This window comes from Grammomys surdaster, unplaced genomic scaffold (genome assembly GCF_004785775.1).
Source record: "Grammomys surdaster isolate TR1022 unplaced genomic scaffold, NIH_TR_1.0 1149, whole genome shotgun sequence".
NCBI classification, from domain to species: Eukaryota; Metazoa; Chordata; class Mammalia; order Rodentia; family Muridae; genus Grammomys; species Grammomys surdaster.
In genome coordinates this window covers 198,119-210,384 of record NW_021605568.1, presented here as the reverse complement: position 1 = coordinate 210,384, position 12,266 = coordinate 198,119, and positions in this window count along the sequence as shown.

Here is a 12,266-nt window from a genome sequence, read left to right as displayed (position 1 = left end):
AAAAGGGCTAATATCCAAGGTATACAAAGAACTGAAGAAATTAGACCCTAGAAAATCAAAGAACCCTATTAAGAAATGGAGCACAGAGCTGAACAAAGAATTCTCAACTGAGGAAGCTCGAATGGTTGAGAAGCACCTAAAGAAGTGTTCAGCATCCCTAGTCATCAGGGAAATGCAAATGAAAACAACACTGAGATTCCACCTCACACCAGTCAGAATGGCTAAGATCAAAAACACAGGTGACAGCACATGTTGGTGAGGATGTGGAGAAAGAGGAACACTCCTCCACTGTCGGTGGGATTGTAAACTGGTACAACCACTATGGAAAGCAGTCTGGCGGTATCTCAGAAAATTGAACATAGTGTTACCTGAGGACCCAGCTATACCACTCCTGGGCATATACCCAAAAGACGTTTCAACATACAACAGGGACACATGTTCCACCATGTTCATAGCAGCCTTATTTATAATAGCCAGAAGTTGGAAAGAACCCAGATACCCTTCAACAGAAGAATGGATGCAGAAAATGTGGTACATTTATACAATGGAGTACTACTCAGCTATTAAAAACAATGAGTTCATGAAATTCTTAGGCAAATGGATGGAGCTGGAAAATATCATCTTGAGTGAGGTGACCCAATCTCAAAAGAACATACATGGTATGCACTCACTGATAAGTGGATATTAGCCCAAAAGCTCACAATTTCTAAGAAACTATGTATAGACCACATAAAACTCACATAGAAGAAGGAAGACCAAAGAGTGGATGCTTTGGTCCTTTCTAGAAGGAGTATCAAAAGTTTCAACCAGAGCTCCCAAAGTCTAAACCGCCAGCCAGAGAGCACAAAGGGAGGGACTCATGCACCTGTATAGGGAATTGAGGGTGACCTTGTTAGACTTCAGTGAAAGTGGAGGGCCATGGTCACCGAAAGTTTGGATCCCCTACTGTGTGGGAATTCGAGAGCAGGGAGATGGGACTGGGAGGATGTTTGGAGCACACCCTCACAAAAATTAGGAGGAGGTGGTATGGGATAAGGAGTTTTGGGGAAGAATTGGAGAGGAGATAACATTGAAAGGTAAATATGAATAATATCCAATAAAAAAACCACACAGATAAAGGGTCTAAAAGAGCGAGAGAGTGACCTATAGAGAGAGAGAGAGAGAGAGAGAGAGAGAGAGAGAGAGTTTACTTACTTTAAATTATTTTCAAAGGTTTCTAGGAGTTGCTAATTGGCTAAGATCCTATTTTAAGCTCTCCACAAAAGAATTTAAGTCTCTGTTCAATATTCTCAAGAGAGAGGTAAATCCTAATTTTCCTCAACAATTAATTGACAAAATAGAGGTAATCTCACAAAAAGTAGAAGAAGCTATTACTAATCGATATATTACATAGTCTGATTAGTTGTCGGCGGTGCTATATGAGTCTTTTGGCAAAAGATTATTAATATAGATCCATATATCCTTAAATAGGGTCTTCATGACGCTCTGAGTGTGGAAGGAGCGACTGTTGGTGCTTCTGCCCTGATTTTACAAGAACTCTGAAAATTTGGCTTTAAAAACAAAAGAGGGGGAACGGTACCCCCTCAGAAGGAGTCCCCCCCCGAAATACACTCCATCATGCCTTGTTCACTTTTATCTCTCTAAAGCTGAAAGCTCATGGCAAATCTGCTGCTGACTGCCTCTGGCACCACCAAGACCAATAAAACTTTGCCACAGATATGGGGAAGGACCCTCTTACCCTTAAAGGGAATGGCCCAGACCCAGTTCCCTTATGGGGCCGAGGATTGATATGCCTGTCTGATACCACAGAAGGCACAGCTAACCGGCTACCAAAAAGATTAATGAAAAAAATAGGTAACGCCCACAAAGCCAGGCCCAACCATAAATACGATGAATAACAATTTACATCCAGGGAAGAGAAATCTCCCTGAGAATCCCCTTCTTTTTCCTTTCCAGATAAAAATGAATCACCCATGATGTCTGTGGTTAGAAGTTCTAATCCAGATGCTGGCCTCTGAACTTATACTACTCAGACCTTTGAAGGGCCACTGACAAGAACATCAAAGAGCTAGAGATTGACATCACTAATGTGAAGAAATCCTGCATTTTGCTGTCTGAAGAGACCTCCTAAAATCGCAAAGATCCTTATTGGACTTGATTTACTCTATTACAATAGAAAAGGCTGTGTACAGCTCTTGACTGTGTACAACCCTTAAAGAAGAAGGTTGCCTATACATAGACAAGACAAGGAGGGTTAAAGAGAGCATGAAGTAGGTAGTGAAGGCCCTGAGAAAAATCAGAGAGAGAAAGAGACAGATGAATGCTGGTACAAGAATTGGTTTTCAGCTTCTCCAAGGTTGTCAACCCTATTTCCTCCCATCTTGGGACCATTATTTGGGTTCTTTTTGCTTTTTTCTGCTGGTCCCTGGCCCTCAAATAGGCAGACTAACTCTGTGATACAACAGATAAATAATTTGGTAGCAAAAGCTACTCAGATACATTATTATAAGTTAGCTATGGAGGGCCACCAGACTCAAGATGAGGTTGTTACTTTATACAGAGTGTTTCCAAAACCCATCTCCACCCAACCTAAAAGGGGGGACTTCTGCCCCTAGACCAAGCAGAGAGGGGCCACCCAGAACCCACTCTGACAGGCGATCTGAATTCTTGCTTAGGCTGTGAGGCTAAGCACTGCAAGGGAATATCAATAAAAGTTAAAAATATCTCTCTGGGTTCCCTGAGGGACAAGCCTGACTGCATAGGGGTTGATGTCAAAAGTATCCCCTCTCCAGGAAAAAGACATTGGGACGGGTATGGCCCTCATGCCTCACTGGAAAACAACAACAGGGGGACTGGAGCCATTACAAGATCCCCTTCAAATACTGGAGGTCAGACCTCTATGCCCGCCTTCGCAAGTTTAGAATTGCCACAGCCCTTCTATACTTAAAGAAGGGAGGAGATGTCAGGGGCATCCCTGCTTACACACTGAAGGCCTAAAATCAGCCATAGGCCTAAAATTAGCAATAGGCCTGTCATACATGTATACTAACACCAAGTCTTGGGTCTCAGTGGAAAAACATTGAAACAGATGGCTATAAGCTAATGTAAACAGGCAGCTTTTGTGGAAATTTACCAGCCTGAGTAGTCATAGACCTTGTAAATAGGTAGACTTGGCAGACAATACCAACTTAGATAAGGACAATCGAGTCATAGGCAGAGTCATAGTGACTTGTCTCCTGAACCTTCACCCAGCCGATACTCGGTTCTGAAGTTATCTGTATTCCCCCCTGAACACCCACACTCCATTGTCATTCCCTCCCCCACATCCTGCCTTTCTGTGTTTATAACCACTGTGTGAATGAATTATGATTTGAGAAAAAATAAACTATAATAAAAAAAGAAAAAGAAAGAAAAAAAGAAGCTGATAATTGCCAAGAGAATGCATATTCCAGATTTAGAACATTCCATGTACCTGCCTTAAATCCATACATATATATGAATACCAACCAAACCTAGTCAGGACTCATCAAACAGCAAGAGAAACAAAACAAACAAAAAGCATACTTCCACTTCTCAATTCTTTGAAAGAATGAAAAGACAAAAAATATTTGGCCTCTATAAAATCAGAGGATTTGTGCAAACAGTTGGGACTTTAAAAATCTGGATAAAGATGCCAACAAATCCCCAAATCTATCTAGTGTCAGTGGTAAGGGAAAAATTAAAGTATGAAGTCCTTGCATTGTCCCTCTTATCTATCACAAGGAATGTTATATGTGGATTCCTAGTGTGACAGAAGATACCGGACAATGTATGTCTCACAGATGTCTGTGTTTCAAGGTAGTATTTGTGAACAATAAATCAATAGTCTGTTGTTTGTACTCAATATGGCAACCATTTTCCCATTTACATAAAATAATCAAAAGTTACTCATGCATTACAGAATCTAATAGTAACTTGTTTCTTAATACTTTAAATAAGTTTTCAATCAGTTACTGAAGTAAGCAAGACAAAGCAAGATAAAACAAATTGCCAACCTCTCAGCCCCACACTAGGCTGGCTGGCATTTTGGGAGCATCAGGTACATTTTGTCATCTTTCATTCTTCATACATCATTCCTGATGTACCTACTAGGTCTGATTTAGGTAGATGGGTTCTCTGTGAACCTTCCTATATAGAGTTCTTGATTTCTTCTTGGATGGCTTTCTGAAACTATGCTCCAGAACTTTGAGAATGAATAAAGTATTAATCTCTAAGCCACAGGTAGATTGCAAATGGAAATAGTTTAACCTGTCCATCTGAGAATTGTCTCCTATGAGGACAATGTATAATATTGTTATTGTTTCCTGTATGCTCATTATGTGCAATTCCAACCTCTAAGCAACTAACTGAGTTCCCTGTGGAACACTGGTCTTAGCATAAAAGAACATTTCCTGTTCATGTTACACTCCCAATGAGACTTACTGAGAAACTGGTGACTCCAGGCCTTATTACTGCTCCTTCTTAAATCTGCCTTTCTGAAAGCTAACTCCCTTAGCACATTTCCTCAACCTTCATTTTGTCTTCAAATTGTCTTTCAGGTTTAACTTCTTGAATTTGGTAGGTTTTCTGGAATTCTCCAGACTTGAAGTGTGGATGACACACATCCTCATAGACTGTCTTCATCAAGGGAAAGAAACATCATTATTAAACTATGAGAAGTTGCTACAATGTTCAAGACTCTCACTCTCTGTACAATGTCTGGCATTGGTTCTCTGTACTTTTTTATATCTGCTGCAGGAGGAAGGTTTTAGGATGATGGCTGAGCAAGGCACTGATCTACGAGTATAGCAGACCATCCTTAGAAGTCATTTTATTGCTAAACTCCTTTGGCAGAACAGTATTGTAGAAATTGTAATACTCTGAGTTGTATGGGTGTTGGGACCCCTTTGGCTGACAACTTGATTATATGTAACCCATTATTAGAATTGGAAGTGTCATTTGGTCACAAGAAATGTCCAGTTGGGGCTCTCTCTCTCCTGTTCTCCTGTTATTTGGAGATTTCATCTAGATTGACTTCTTGATTAAACATATGTTAATAAGTTTCTATTGTATCAGGTTTTCATATATGGGCCTCAAATGTCCCTTAGTTTTAAATGTTCCTCCCTATATTACCCCCCTTGCTGCCTCTTTTCAACCTCTTTGATATAAGAGTTCTAGTCCACCCTTCATCCACCCATAGCTAACTATTCTATTCTCTCTCCTTAGGGAAATCCATCCCTCCCCAATGATACTTACTCTACACTTAACCTCTGTGATTTTACAGACTGAGACTGACTACCATAGACTTACTAGCTAATATCCATATATAAGTAAATATAATCCATAAATATTTTTCTGGGTCTGGATTACCTCACTCATGCTGATTATTTCTAGCTCCATCCATTTACCTGAAGATTTTATTTTTTTAAGACTGTTGAGTTGTGTAAATTTCCACATTTCCTTCATCCATAAATCTACTGATAGACAACATCTAGATTGTTTACAAACTCTGACTATTATAAATACAGCAGTGATGAGCAAGGTGAGTAAATGTCTCTGTAGTATGCTGAAGTATCCTTTGGGCATATGCCCAAGAGTAGTATAGCTGGATCTTGAGGTAAATCCATTCCCATCTTCCTGAGAATCACCACACTGATTTCTACAATGGCGGAACAAGTTTCAGTCCCACCATTAATGGATGAATTCCCCTTACAATGTATGCTTGCCAACATGAAATGTCACTTATTTGGTTGGCCTCAGCCATTCTGACATATATAAGATGAAATTTCAAAGTACTTTTGATTTGTGTTTTCCTTCTAAGAATGTTAAACATTTCTTTAAGTGCTTCTCAGTCATTTCTGTTTCCTCTTCAGAGAATTCTTTGTTTAGCTCTGTACCCTCATGAGGCCCAGTTTTGTGTATTTTGTTTGTTTGTTCGTTGTTGTTGTTGTTGATGATGCTGTTGTTTTGAATATATATATTTGGGCTATCAGCCCTCTATTCGTTGTGAGGTTGATTAAAAAAAATCTTTTTCCATTCTGTAGCACATTTTGTACAAATAATTGTTTCCTTTGTCATGCAAAAGCATTTCTATTTCATGAGGTGTCATAGTAAATGTTATTGTTACTGCCTGTGCTATTGGTGTTCTGTTCAGGACATAGTGTTTTCCTGTGCCAATAAGTTCAAGATTATTCCTCACTTTCCATTGTGTAGATTGCCACATTTCTTTCATCCATAAATCCACTGATAGATGACATCTAGACTGTTTACCATCTCTATTATAAATACAACTTGTATAGGTTCAGTGTATCTGGTTTCACATTGAGATATTTTATGCAATTAGAGTTGAATTTTGTGCAGGGTGTTAAGTATGGCTCTATTTGCATACTTACATATAGCCACACAGTTTGACCAGCACCATTTTTGAAGATGCTATCTTTTTTTCCAGTGTGTATTTCTTGCCTTTTTAATAAAAAAAAATTAGGTGTTCATGGATATGTACATTTACTTCTGTGTTTTCAATTCAATTCCATTGATCAACACACATGTTTTTGTCACAACAAACTACTGGCATGTGTGCATGTGTGTTTACTGTATCTCTGTAGTATAATTTAAAATTGTAGATAGTGATACTTCAGGAGATCTTTTATAGTTCAATATTGTTCTACCTATCCTGTTTTGTTTGTTTTGTTTTTATTTTCTGTTTCAATATGAAGCTGATACTTTTCCTTTCAACTTCTGTGAAAAATTGTTGGGATTTTAATGCAATTGCATAAAATCTGGAGATTGCTGCTGGTGGGATGGACATTTTTATTATATTAATTCTACTGATCCATGAGTACAAAAAATCTTTCCAATTGTTGGTATCTTCTTCAAATTCTTTCTTCAGTATCTTACTTTTTTCATACAAGTCTTAGAGTTATTCCAATCTATTTTATACTTTTAGAGGATATTGTTGAAACAATTGTTCTTTGATTAATTTCTCATTCCATTCATCATTTGTATATAAGGAAGGCTACTGGTATTAGAGTGTTAATTTCATCCCCTGGTACATTTGGTGAGTGTTTCTCAGCTGTGGTGGTTTATGGTAGAAGTAATAGTGTCACTTATATATGCTATAAAAGCATCTGCAAATAAGGATATTTTGACTTCTTTCATTGCTTTTCATTCCTTTGATCTCCTTTAGTTGCCTTATTGATCTACCTAAGCCTTTGTACTGGTTGGTTTTATATGTCATCTTGACACAAGCTACAGTCATCAGAGAGAAAAAAAACCTGCTTCTATGAGCTCCACCTGTATAGCATGTTCTCAATTAGTGATCAGTGAAGGAGGTCTTAGCCCATTATGCCACCCCAGAGCTGATGGTCCTGGGTTCTACCAAAAAGCAGGCCAAAACAAGTCATGTGAAGTAAGACAGTTAAGTAGCACCACTCCTTGGCCTTTGCATTAGCTGCTGCCTACAGGCTCTCTCCCAGCTTGAATTTTTGTACTCCAATGGTGAATTTTGATGTGGAAGTGTAAGCCAAGTAAACCCTTTCCTTTCCAACATAATTTTTGTTCATGGTGTTTGTTTGCAGCAACAGAAACCCTAAGACAGACTTCTAGTATTGGATTGAGTAGATATGGAGAGATTGGACAACCTTGTCTTGTTCCTGATTTTAGTAGAAATGATTTGCATTTCCATTTAGGTTGATGGTGGTGGTGGGCTTATGATAAACTGCCTTTATTTTGTTCATCAATGTTCTTTGTATTCTTAATCTCTCCAGATCTTATCCGTGAAAGAGTGTCAGATATGAAGTCCTTTTCTGCATCTAATGAAATGGTCTTGTGGTTTTTTGTCTTTCACTCTGTTTACATGGTGGATTACATTTATTGTTTTACATACATTAACCCATCCCTGAATCTCTTGAATGAAACCTACTTGGTCATGGTAGGTGATATTTTGATATATTCGTGGATTTGTATTCCGATCATTTTATTCAGAATTCTGCATCTCTGTACATAAGAGAAACTGGTCTGTAATTCTCTTTGTTGAGTCTTCAAGTAGTGTAGGTATCAGAGTGAGTAACTATGTCCTCTTAAAATGAATTAGACAATATTCTTTCTGGTTTTTTTGTGGAATTATTTGAGAAATATTGGCATTCTTTTAAATTCTGCCTTGGACTTTTTTGTTGTTGTTATTGGGATACTTTTAATTACTGCTTCTATTTCACTGGGGATTATAGGTCTGTTGAAATGGCTAATATTATCTTGATTTAATTAATTTTTATTTTTCTCCAACATAATATTTTCATTATTTGGGAATTTCATACAATGTATGTCAATCATACGGACTTCCCATTCTTCCTTGTGTCCCATACACTTAAAAAACAAACCCTACCTAGTCCAAATTGTGTTGCCCACATACTCACCAGAGTATGAGCAAACACACAATGGCCAGTCCCTTAAAGAATACTAAGACCTTCCTAGCCCCAACCCTTGGTAAAAGCCACCAACTGTGAAGAACATTTTTATCACAATTTTACAGAACTCTCTATAATAGCTTTCTATTATATGTTCTGTACATGTTCTTTTAGGGGCTGGATGGAGAAGCTGTCACAGAAGCCTTCAATGTCTTCAGCTCTAAGCAGTAATCTTTTACTAAAATATTTTTGTACAATATATTTTGTTTTTTACGTCCCCAACTCATCTGGTATATTCTCCATATCCCATGTTCCTAAACTTGGTTTTCTCATTCTCTATATTTCTCAAACAACAAATAAACAAGAAAAAAGACAAAAAAAAAAAGCAAGAAACCAAACAAAATATAAAACTAAGTCACAAAAATATAAAACTAAATCAATAGCTTTGTACCTAGCATGCTCTTGAACTCTCCTAAGTCTGGAGCCAAGATGGAGGAGTACATGAGAGAGTCCTGCCCCTGGCTAATTGTGGATGACTGTAATGGTACATTTACCATGGGTAAAATAGGTGGTGATACACTTCCAGATATCAAGTTTCTGAAATTCTCCAGTGGGAGTAAACCAGAGGTAGCTTTATAGTTTGGGAAGGAGTTTTACCATGATTGACTGTCTGGAACTATCACCAGTGGTGACTCAATAGGAACTATCCTCTGAGCAAGAAAAGGACTGGTGGCCATGGTTGGCTCAGCTATGATGGGTGGCATTCTCCTAAGTTTAACTGAAGGAGGTGATACCTTGTCGACAAGATTTGTCTCTGTATGGTCACCAATACAGAATAACTTCCTGAAGACCACTTCCAGTTAACTTCAAGCCAGTTACCCATCCTCACCCTTTGAAGACTACTATCAGTAGGACTTCTTTCCTGTTACTGGATGGATTGTAGTTCAGGAATGTTTCAGAAAACCAAGGTATACTCTATATGGGAGAATGGTGGTCAAATAAGCCACAAAGAGACATTTAGCATACTTTTCTGTCTAAAAGGGATTGGGAGAGGGAGGAAGATGCTGGTTTACTGATTGATACGAGAGAAAAAAATGTCTAACATCCTTTCAAGAACATATACAGGCCTAGAAGATGAAGAAACAATGGGCAAATAGTAAAAAAAATGATCATTGTTTTCCTAGGTACTTTTCTGCCTGGTATTTTGTGCAATTATTCAAACAATAAAAATGTTCATGGACTTAATATTTCCTTCTAAAGTTATAGAGTTCTGCATCTTATACTAAGCATACTTCAGATAACGCATGTGTATATCAACATCTCATCTTACTTGAAATGAATTATATATGAGAATTATGCAATCAGCAAAATCATTTCTTAGAGAAAGGCTTTAAGGATCGAAAAATATGCCCACATGTTCATCTTTTACTTTGAGAGTAAAATTCTGCCTTGGTTGAGGAGATACTAGATAGTTAGGCAAAATGTTGAACATCTTTAATTACAGCACTTAGGAGACAAAGTAGGAGGATCACTGTGAGTTTGTGGGCAACCTGGGTTACATAGAATTTCTAGAACAGCCATGGTTACATACATTTTGAAAAAAAAAGGAATAGAAAAAAAGGATGTATAGTCATGATATTTACACCAACAATTTCATCACTTGAGAGACTTAGGCAGAAGGATCTATTTTCAAAGCCAAACTTGACATCAGACTCAAAAAATCAGAGGGAAGAAAATATTTACTGTTTTTAATGTGTTTGAGGTCTCCTGAAGTTGGTTTTAAAGCCATGCTGTGGAGTATGGTAGGGGGTCTAGAGGTTAGGTCAGATTTATTGAACAGAAATGATTTCCTGCTTGTGTTAGGGGTAAGAGTTGTTTTTCAGAAGGCATGTTGTGAAAACATGCTGTACACATGGTAAGTGTATAATTACTAATTAAACTTTGATGTATATGTATGGCTTTTAGTTATAGCAGGATACAAATAAGATAGTATTTATTATTGTAGTGTTTCAATGGCATGGAAATACAATTACAATGTTTAACAATCAGCATTCTATTTACTCAAAATGTTATCAACTAAGTATAGTTGTAATCTCAGCCCTTGGAAAGCATAGGCAGAATTGAGTTTAGTGCCAGTCTAGGTTAAATAGTACAATGTTAGCCCATCTCAAAACAACTGAAGTTATCATCACTGATAGGACCTCTATACTCATTAAAATTCTACTTCCCTTTATCCCTACTTTCAACTCCTGATAATCAAAATTACAGTTTGACATGTCTATTTGAAGTAGCTGTATGCATGGAATCATACAGACTCATTCTGTACCTGCTTTAGTAGTGAGATGTGTCCACTTATACTGTAAATTCTTTAGTTTTGTCCCTGAATACTTCCTTGTGTGTATATAACAACTGAAATTAATTCATTCCACTACTGATGGTCATAAGCTATTTCCAGTGCTGGTGAATTATGCTCTAGAGTACACATATCTATTTGAGTCACCCCTCCCCCCAAAAATTAAAAATAAAAATAGGCAAAAGACCAATAAGAATTGGGAAAAATGCCCCAAAACAAAAATAGAGAATCCACAAAATACCATTGAGTTTGTTCTGTGTCGGCCAGCTACTCTTGGGCATGGGGCATGTCCCGGTGTGTCACTCCACTGAAGAAAACTGATTTCCCATTTCCCATTTGGTATCAACTTCAAACAGCTCCTTGGTTACTGTGTCCACTTACGCTTCTCAGTGTTGGGATGCCATCTGACTTGAACCTGTGCAAGCAAGTCTTGTGTGTGTTCAGAGTTTCTCTGAATTGATATTTGTATCAGTCCGGTTGTGTCTGAAGACACTGTTTCCTTAGAGTCACCCAATTACCTATAATTTTCTTTTTGTCTTTGAGACAGTCTGTCCTCCCTGTGATGATTTAGTGTTGAGGCTCTCAAAAGATTTTATATTTTTAATTTTCAGTATTTCAGTTAGTGTCTCTTCAATATTTCTATCTCCTTATTAAATTCCATTTTATATATAGTGTGCCAATCTTATTTCAGTTAAAATTTCTCTTGAGCTTATATTTTTCAAAAGTATTTGAGTTATTTGAGCATACAGTTCTTTATTTTCATTGGGTATCATTATTGGAAAATTCATAATTCTTAGAGATTTATCTTTTCATAGAAATTGTTTTTATATTGGGATTTCTAGACCTAGACTTAGGTCTTTGGTTAAATTTTTTATGTCAACTCCTCCCCCACCCCCACCCCCAATCTGAGTATGTATGCTATTCATAGGCATTCTGTTGTTTTCATTGAGGTGACAGGACTCAAGCATCATGTTCATGATACATTCACCGGGGACTAATGAAGCCAGAGACTTCTAGCCACCCAATACTCACTAAGATAGGTTGGTCTGGATACTCCTTTGTATACTATGCTCATCAGGGTAACTAGTAAAGCTAGTGTCTTCTGAGAAGGCTGTGTTCATTGAGGTGACTAGCAGGGCTAGAGCTTCCTAGACATAAAGCCTCTGCCCAAGAAGCCAAGGGATAGATCCTCCTGGGCAATTTATGCTTACCAGGATCACAAGCTAAGTTGTAGACTTCCAGTGTGAACTGTACTCAAAGAGGTGAACAGTGAGACTGAAGTCTCCTGGGCATATAGCCCTCACCTGGATGATGGATGGGTTTGGAGGTTTCAGATATAACATACAAAGTACACGGGACTGGAGTTTTCCAGGTGTCCTGTGTTTCCTGAGGTGATGCATTGGGCAAAACCAACTCAGGAATGCTTTAGTCAGCAAGATAGCAAATGAATGGAGCTTCTTAGATGTGCTGTGTACAATGAGGCAGTTAGTAGG